Here is a 10134-nt window from a genome sequence, read left to right as displayed (position 1 = left end):
AAATAAACTATTCATAATTCCTTTCAACAAATAAAATGCTGTGGTTTATGGGACTAATTTAGTATTTCAGAGCAAATATTCTTACATGGGAAATCTAAGTACCATACTTCACAAACCTGTTCTTTCCAACAGATTTGTCGTACATTAACCAATCAAAACTATGTCCTGATTTACTTTGATTGACTGATACTGTTTATGAACTTTGCTACATGCAAAGATATTGATTGCATCAGTAAGTTAGCCATTCATTTTATCAATGATATTTTTGAGACGATTGCTTTACCAAGATCACTCAATTGAGCACTAGGCGTTATTACAATAGATGAAAACAAGTGGACGTATCTACTACTATTTGGAAATGGGTAAACAATACTACTAATAATAAATATATTAATATATTATTGTAACTCATTTGTTTTAGATATTTAAGTTTTCTTATTTCTACTAGGCTGTAGGCACCTGTAGGTAAGAACTGTATCTGGCATCACTTTCCCCCCAGCATTTAGTACAGTGCTTGGCAAGTACAAACAATGTTTGTAGAAAGCATGTCTGAGCTGATTAAAACCTCTTTACATGTCTATTAAATATCACCTGAAATAGCACATCCTCAAATAAAGGAGGATTTGACATTCAGGTACACTTTTATATTTATTATTTTTACTCTCTTTAGTATAAAACAATACACAAACATATAGCAATTACAGCACATAGACATCTGTGCTTAAAAATATATGCATATGCATTTGTAAATAATTTTACTCTTGTAAACACCGAGTCTATACTTGAGAGCAGAATTATAGTAATTGTCCTTGTTAAAATCAAGAATATTTACTCAAGTAATCTGAAGCTATTTAAGTGAAGGTTCTGGAAATCATAGGTATTGGCATTCCTCCCTTGTAAATGTAAAAGTGAAGAAAACTGTGTAAATATAATCTGTTGCCATATTTTAATTTTAATGATAGGTATTAATGCTATTGCTTTTTATCAGTATTCAAATAAGATAGTCCTATAAATATGCATCTGTAGTTCATTTTTACAGAAATAACTAAAAACATATTATGGAATTAACAACAAACAATATGTACTGATTACCTACACTCTGTTAAAAATAACTTTCTACTGTAACTGTTCCAAGCACCCAATATAAATAAAACATTTGGTATATACTTTAGTTAAATTTTTATATATTTGGAGCACTGATTCTAATATTTTTATGTCTTGGCTCCATAAAATTATAAAATATACCACAAATAATAAAGTAAAAATAAATCTCAGAGACCATCTATTCTAGCCTTTGTAAAGAAATTCCTCTCGTCATACTTCTCCTGTATGTTTGTACAGCTTCTGCTTGAATACTTGTTACCACTAAACCAACCAATTTTTATTTTTAAACTTCTCTAACTTTTAGTGATTCCTCAAATTATGCTAAAATGCTTCTCACATGCTTTTACTACTCCTGCCATTTAAGACAAAGAAATTAAGTTAAAACTCACCCTCACAAAACAGTTATAAGATTTCTATTTTACAAGCTAAAATTCCTTGCTCCTCCAAATATGTGTCTTATGAGGAGTTCTGTTTTTAGCTTATTCTAAAATAGGTTAGTAAATATTTTTAAGCAAAATAAAAACAATGTTACCACTATTTAATGCTAAAGAAAGAGCAAATATCAACTACAGTAAGGAGACTGTGATTTTCAAAATGATGCTTTTCTGCAGCATTTGTGAGCTTTATGAGTCATATGAGTTGTTATTGCAGAAAACACTTATATTACTTAGATAAGACATAAAATATGGTTCACAGACAGAGGAAGGAGAGGCAATGTTAAGATTATTAGTAAAAGAGATCTATGATGGGAGCCACTGGATAATTTGTCTTTGGGAGTTAAATTATTGACAGAGATTTCCATCTTAACCACAAATAGAACTGCAACATACCTGATGAGGTAAATCTATGATCAAGAAATGCATTGTGTGTGTGTGTGTGTGTGTGTGTATGTGTATGTGTGTATGTATTTGTGTGTGTGTGTGTGAAGTGAATGGAAATTAAACCTATCGAAATGAATACTCTAATGGCCATAAGAGAATTAAATTATCAATAAAACACAAAGTACTAACTAATAATCAATAGAGGATGAGAAGATAAATTATGGTTCACTAAAGAAAACGTAATAAGTAGAAGTGTTTTTAAAGACAAATTATACTAGTAAAAGAATAGGTGGAGGGTTGTTGAGGACTTTTTAAAATGCACATGACATTTAAAAAATCAATAAAAAAACTTCAGTTCAATAAACGGTTGTCACAGCTTAAAATGCCTGCCAACAGAAGTTGTGTATCTAAATCTTCTAGCTATCCAGTGACCCTGCACTGTAAGAGGGGCTGAATGTCTTCCCTGGTCTAATTTGCATTTTATATATGGGGTGGGGGTGAGGATTATGTTGGTAAAATTAAAACTAAGGACATGGTGAGTAAAGTATATTGGGCTAGAGAGAGTGAAATGGGCAGAGGTTGTGGGGTTTGAAGGACTTCTGAGTCTTCAGGGCAAGAGGAAGTCTTCAGTGATTTATTAGTGTTTGGAGAAGACCCAATTCAAGCAATGGGGGCCAGAGTATTAAAGAACCACAGAGAGGTAAACTTAGTGGATGTCTGAGTGAGAGCTTGTTCATTAATATTGACTGTAATGTACAGGAGAGCTGCCAGGGAAAACCAGCAATAGAGAGGACACCATCACCACTACCTTTCCAGAAACAACTTTAAGAATGTCCATTCAGCATTGTCTGAAGTGGTTTACTCCTATAACATTTCTCACCAATGAATAAAAGATAAAACAGAGTCAGGCTGTCTAGAGTTGATCCATATGACCTTCAGGAAGTTATGTAAACACTTTGTGCCTCATCTCTTCATCTGTGATTGAAGTTAAAAATTTTATCTACCACATACTATTTTATACAAATTAAATGAGGTAACTCATGTAATGTGCTTGTAATAGAATGTGGCTCATAGTAAGCAGTCTGCAATTGTTGGCTTTCATTACTATCTATATATATAAAAGCCCAGTGACCGAATGGCAGAACAACCAGAACAACCGGTCAACCAGTCTCTGTGATGTGCACTGACCACCAGGGGGCAGATGCTCAACACAGGAGCTGCCCCCTGGTGGACAGCGCACTCCCGCAGTGGTAGCAGCCACTTGGCTGACCTGGATGAGTAGCATTCCCACAGCTGGCCAATCCGCACATGCCATGTCCCCCCACCAGTGCACGAATCCATGCACCGGGCCTCTAGTATCAGATAATTTTGTATTCATACATGTGTCACAATTTCCCCTTCACAAATGGAAAATTTAATCCCCCAAAATTTTAGAAAGGTGATTCCCCTTACATCACCAGAGAAACAGCCTTTTTCTGCAGGTTAATCTAACACGATTCCAGGTCCATTTGTTATATTTCTGGTATATAGCCTTTTGTTGTTTTTTGTTTGTTTGGTTGGTTGGTTGGTTTGTTTTTTGCAAAATCATCCATCCCTCTCATTCTTTTTCCTTCTGGACCATCTCCTCTAGAATTTTCCTGAGTAGAAGAGTTTTTGTGGTTCATCTACAATTGGCCTATATCTTTTCTGGGAACAGAACAGCTGGAGAAGATTTCAACTGTGTCAGTGTAAAATTTCAGGGGGTCATGGAGGTCCCTGAGGGCTTTAGATCAAAGTCCCTGTCCATCAAAGTGGCACAAATTCCCAGAATCCCCCACGCTGCAAACATGACCTGTTGATACATTTGTCTCCAGTGTCACCTTGATACACTGTCTATTGGGAATGCACACAAATTTTAAGGGGAAGATAAATTAGAGAAAAACTAGGAATCAAGGCACAGAGAATGAAGATAGGATATTGTAAATGGCTACAGAATTGAATTAACAAGTGGGAATACAAACTTGTCATGACTCAAGTTGAAAGTTTCTTGAAGCTTTTTATTTATTAGCTTTTGTGGTCAAAATGTCTGCTAGCATTGATTTTTGTTAAAAAAAATTAGAGATGCACAGCATAGAGATTATAGTCAATAATGTTGTACTATATGAAAAACTTCAAAGTTGCTAAGAGACTAGATCTTAATTATTTTTACCACAGAAGAAGAAAAAATGATAATTATGTGACTTGATAGAGGTGTTAGCTAACTCTAGAGCGGTAATAATATCACAACATCTAAATGTATAGTGTTAATATATTATTTACTTTAAATTTACACAATGTTATATGTCAATTATGTCTCAATTTAAAAAATTAGAAACAGTCACTTCACATTTACAGAGACATGAAAAGTTATATTTAAAGTTAATATAGTATATTAGTAGAGTGCATTAGGAAAATAAATTCAGATTGCATACCAGATTGACCTCCTGCATATATAACACTTCTAAACTATTATAACCCCTTATGCCACTGTGGTAATTTAGGTCCTCCTCAATAATCATCCAATGACTGTTCTGGCTCAGCTTCTGTTTCATTAGGTCCTTGTTCCTCCCCTCCTCTGGTGGAGCAGGGTCTTTAAAAATGAAAACACATTAAGTTACTTGAAAAAATATTATGACATCAAGAAGTAACCAATATCAACATGAAAAAGGTATTTTGTTTTACATGTGCTTTTCTTGGAAGAATATTAGAATCCAATGTTAACAGGTTTTGCTGACCTTGACAACAAGAAGTGGTACAGGATAAATCAGATCCAGAGGAAATAGAGCTAAATATGGAATATGAAAACCATATTGTCCTGGTCAGTCTGGCTCAGTTGGTTGGTCATCGTCCTATGCAGTGAAAGGTTGCCAGTTCAATTCTTGGTCAGGGCACGTGCCTGGGTTTTGGGGTTGATTGCCAGGAGGGGACATGCAGAAGGCAGCCGGTCATGTTTCAAATTCACATCGATGTTTCTCTCTTCCTTTCCCTTTCTCTCTCTCTAAAAATCAATTATAATTTTTTTTTTTAAAAAAAGAAAGAGATATCAGTGAAAAAGGACTTGTGGTTTGTCATTTGAAACTGACTCCGTGTGTTTGAAAGTGAGTATGGCTGGCTGTAGACAAAGCTGAGTTCTTCCTGGAGAACGCACGGAGCTTGCACACAGATCCAGGCTTTACATAGAACATAATGGCAGGCTTGCATTGGTGGGATCTCTTTCTCCATATTGTTGAAATCTGTAACTGATTACCTTGAATCAAATTACTGTTGTTAGAAACCATTAGAAGTGGGGTACATAGGATTAGTTGTAGATACAGCCTGAGAATTTATGATCCATTTTGGGAAAGAAGAATCCAAAGGAGACACATATCTTATCACTAAGACAGCTATAGCAGTGTCTTTTTTAAAAAGAGATGTTCTAACAAGAAAACCAGCCAAGTCTATGCTTTTTTTTTTTAATATAAGTTGATTGAAATGATTCATGCAGAGAATTTTCTGCATGAAATATTCGGAGGCCCATGGTGAGTAATGGTAAGACTCCAGACATTAAAGATAATTGGATGACTCATTTCTGAAGAAAGATGTAAGTGGCATGCAGGCCATGGTAGAGTCAATTGAAGGATCGCAGTCAATTCTGGATTGTCCCCTGCCCACCAAGGGACCATGCCCTTTCAGTCTGAAAGAAAATAGTACAAGCAACCCAAACTCTCTTCAGCATCCTCAGGTTGCAGAAGTCCAGGATTTTTATAGGGCACATGCAGGAGGTGCTTGGCTTCAGAGACCAAAATGAAATATTCTAGAGATTGAAATACAAGATTATGGAGACACCAGAGGCTTTCTCATAGGTTGTGGTAGATGGGCTAAAAGTTCTCTAAAGTAAGTGTTTGATGGAGTAGAAAATGCCAAAAATATGCTGTAAACCCAAGTTGTTTTCATTTTTGTTGTGAGGCTAACATTAATTTTGCTAAGAGCATTTGGAACAAATGGGGCTAAGGAAACCCAGTGAAACTTGCAAAATAAAGAGTTTACAAAAGGACAAGGGACTGACAGCTGCACACTAAGCAGCTTCCCATCTCACTAAGGCCAGTGGAGATGGAGAAGTAGTGCTGAGTACAGTATGAGGATGCAGTGGTATACCCGTAATGGAGGCAAAAAACCAGAGGGGGCAATGTCAGTGAGGAAAGAGTGCTCTTCCTCCAGCTCTGCTCCATCCATGACAGAGCTTATCCATACTCACTCATTTTATCATTTTTGTTGTTGTGACTCCTCACCCAAGGATATTTTTCTATCAATTTTTAGAGAGAATGAAGGGAGAGGGAGAGAGAGAGGAGAGAGAGAGAGAGAGAGAGAGAGAGAGAGAGAGAGAGAGAGAGAGAGAGAGAGAGAGGTGAGAGAGACACATTGATTGGTTCATCCTGCACATCTCCCAAACCAGGGCCAGGGATCGAGCCTGCAAACAAGGTACACACCCTTGTACCCAGAACCTGTTAGTTCGAGGGCTGATGCTCTATCCACTAAGCCAAACCAGCTAGGCCATAACTCATTCGTTTTCATTTGTTCAATGGCAAGGACTGTAAAGGCTTTGATATTTTACCCTACTTGCAAGGTACCTTAATACCAAGTTAACATCTCAGTTTCATGGATACTGGCAGAAGACAAAGAACTTTATCACTCATGGCAATAGCAGCATCCAGAGTATAAATATTTTCATTGGCCAATTCCCTAAGCACAAAGCCCAGAGGGTCATATAAAGATATGATGTAAGGCCTAAATTTTAAGTAAGCTGAAAAGAAGAAAACCTGAGCTTAGGGAACGAAGGTCTTTTTATATGGGATAGTAAGATACTTGCTTTTTGCTTTGGATAGAGACACTATCACTATCTTCCAAGCTGTTCACTATGTAGATATCCTAGAAAAGAGCCTGAAAAAAAATGTCAGGCGGTGCCTCTCCTCACAATTCCTACAGAAAAACAACCATGGAGAGCTGTTTCCTATCAATATCCACCTCTTAGTTCTATACCATCTCATCTTACCCATGCGTATGCCACTTTGTTGGCCATTGTAACCAACAGAGGCTGGGAGCAGATTCACTCAATATGTGCTATATTTCTCATTGATATTAAGGCTACTACCAATAGGCATTCAAATAACAGGTAGATATAAACCTAGAGTATTACTGTCAACCACGTACATCAGGGTTCTAGGCCCAACCAACTGAACAACTCCTATAAGCCATCATGCTCTACCTTAGATAGAAAATGACTTTCTTCTTATTTTTCTTTATTCACCTTCCCACCTGACCTGAGGTAGTTAATCTAGGTATGGTAGGTAATATTTGTGATTGTACAGAGACTTCCTTGTTTTGCAAGGACAAAGTCTGGGTCATTCTGTTATCAATAAAAAACTTGGACACTGAGTTAGAACTGACCTGAACGTCTTCCAGGACCAAGGCAATGTTATTAATCACTTTAGGTAAAGTCAGGAACTAGTTTTGTACCATCTTTTTTAATGGATGATTCACATTACAGGGATAACTGTCCATAGGCTGAACATAAATAACAAGTCACTTACCTCTCTCATCCATGAGTTGCCTCATTTTGGAGAAATCTCCATAGTCATTTGACAGCTACATAACACACTGGTGGTGTTTCCTTAAACATTTGAAGGTCTCTTATGGCCATTACTAAGGTTCAGATTACCGTGATTTTAGGTGCCAGGCAAGTTAATGCTTGGCTTCTAAAAAAAAAAAAAAAAGCATACCCTACAGGCCCACATAGCACCCCTAGAAAGAAAGTGTAATTACAACTTTTTGCACCCCATATGGAACCTGCCTTAGTTAGGGCCACAGGTTGATAGTGCTTTTGATGTGACCTCCTATCTTCTTGGTACATTTTAGTATTCCTGGTTCACATCGAGTTCAGTTTAAATAATATTGTTTTTTGAGGAACAACCTGATAGAGATAAGTCAAACTTATTTTTTTCATCTGTTCCAACAGCCGGGTGGCATTCATCTACTGCATGGAATGCCTGAATAACAACTATAGAAAAGGGGTAGTGGGGGAAATATCTGAGGTGCTGACAGTTGTGTTGCATGGAAAGTACAGAAGCCAAGACCATCACCTGCTGTTTTCAATAGACAGTGAGTTTAAAGAAAATGGTATTTGAATCATGGTCAGACAAAACAGTCAGATTTAAAATGCTCTCTACAGTTTGGGAGCAGCACACCAGGGTGTTTTTCTTAATGAGCAAGACTCTGCAGCAATTCTGAAAAAGATTATCAGTGTTCCTTCACCATACCTCCTAGACTCTGAGACAGTCCTTAGCTAGTAGGTGGTTACTCTCCCTTTTTGCCACAAAATTGCTGTGTCCCATTTCAGGAGTTATAACTTCACCCTTTTCCTAATTATCTCCTGCTCACACCCAGACCTTCCATCCATAAGTGCCAGGTACATAAAAGACAAGGACATTTTTTATTAAACTTTCAGTATCCATATTACCCCACTTTAATGGTATGGACCAAAAGAGAGGGACTTGGCAAGTAGTGTACTACTTAAAACTAATAATATTAGTAGTGTATTACTGACAAATGGTCATTTTCCTTATATCCAGGAACATGTTCAGATCATAAGGTTATCCAGGTGGCTCAATTAGAGTTTTAGTCCCTGGGCCCCCTTTGTCCAGGCTACTATTTAGAGGATATTTGAACCAGTCCAGTGTGGTTATGATGTTGAGGGAAAGAAAAAGCAGCATGGTCAGGAATGAACAGGGTAGAATGCCACCTATTCATAGCTCCCTCCGGCAATCATCTTGATCATTATCCAGGAAGCAGTCAAATGAGATGAGCACTTGCTGGGGACAGCCACCTGCAGTGATTAAAATCTCTGACTAAAGGTGTGGACCAGGAGGATCATTTTGAGTTCTGATCCTCTGTTATACCAGATGTCTGTGGATAGCGCAGAATATGGAAAATCCATTGAGCACCTTGATTATCAGCCCATTGTTGAGTGACTTTTGTGATAAATGGTATTGCATTTTCATACTATAAATATTCCTGGCAGAAAAAGTAAAAACTCTGACAGTTTATCTTCAAAGGCCACAATGGTCCAGTCACAGTGGAGCTGACTGAACTTGACAGAGCAACACTGTAACCGGACCATGTGTCAATGGTGGTTAGGCTGGGATGATTGCTCCAAGATGGGTTAACTCCAGCAGAGGTTGCCAGGAATGGGCAGGACTCAATACAAGAAGATCTTTCTCTCCTCAGAAACATAGTCATGAAATGTAAAGATATGATGATGGATTTAGGTAGCAGCAGTGGTAGTCTGAGTGTTGTCAATCTCATGAGGGATTGACTCTTAACAATGGAATTTATATAAGGGATCCAGATGATTTGATAAAGAGCAGCTATTTATGTTCGTGTCCCTAAAGAAGGTTGTCTTTAATCTGCCAAATTATAGGAATATGCAAGCACCTAACATATAAATTCCTAATATAAATTCAGTTGTGAGATCAACAAAAACAGTATATAAATTTGGCTCAAAGGACCCTCCCACATGGTCCTTTTAGCTTTGCTTCCCTACTGTAAACTCCATTAGTTGGAATTGCACACTCCCCTCCTTCCAAGGGACCAGGTAGGATTGTGACTTGGGCATCAGTATCCAACAAAGCTATCGAAATGTGATTCTCGCCCTCCCCTAAAATACCCTCACATGCTGGAATGTGTCCATTTGACATTTGATTTCCCTATGGCAGCATGGAAGCCTTGGTCTAATCATTAATTTTCTTTCTCATTAAAGTAACTTAAGTGAAAGTAGAGGTGGTAAAAGGGATCAGGAGATGCACATAAAGAAAGCTGCTTCTTGCCATAAAATAGTCTTCACATTTATTATCAGGTTCAAGTTTGTGACGATAGCTTGGGACTCAACTGACTGAGTTTCCAATAGTTTCAGCCTGCTTAAGGTCTTTACCAGGTGGTATGTTCCTAATGACTGACACCATCTCTTTCAGCTTTGGAGGACACTTACCCAGTGGTCACAGCCAAGTTACTTGCTACAGAGCTGCTGTGTTCATGTGCTGTAGCCAACTTAAGCTTTAATCATAGAGCAGTAACTTTTTTAACACAATTCACCTTAATCTGAGGCACTTGCTGCTCTATTGTCATAATAATATCGCATAAGTTTTCATCTTGGTCTAAT

Source organism: Myotis myotis, unplaced genomic scaffold (assembly GCF_014108235.1).
Source record: "Myotis myotis isolate mMyoMyo1 unplaced genomic scaffold, mMyoMyo1.p scaffold_m19_p_6, whole genome shotgun sequence".
Lineage (NCBI taxonomy): Eukaryota > Metazoa > Chordata > Mammalia > Chiroptera > Vespertilionidae > Myotis > Myotis myotis.
The sequence above is the reverse complement of the archived record's forward strand: the minus strand, read 5'-3'. Positions refer to the sequence as shown.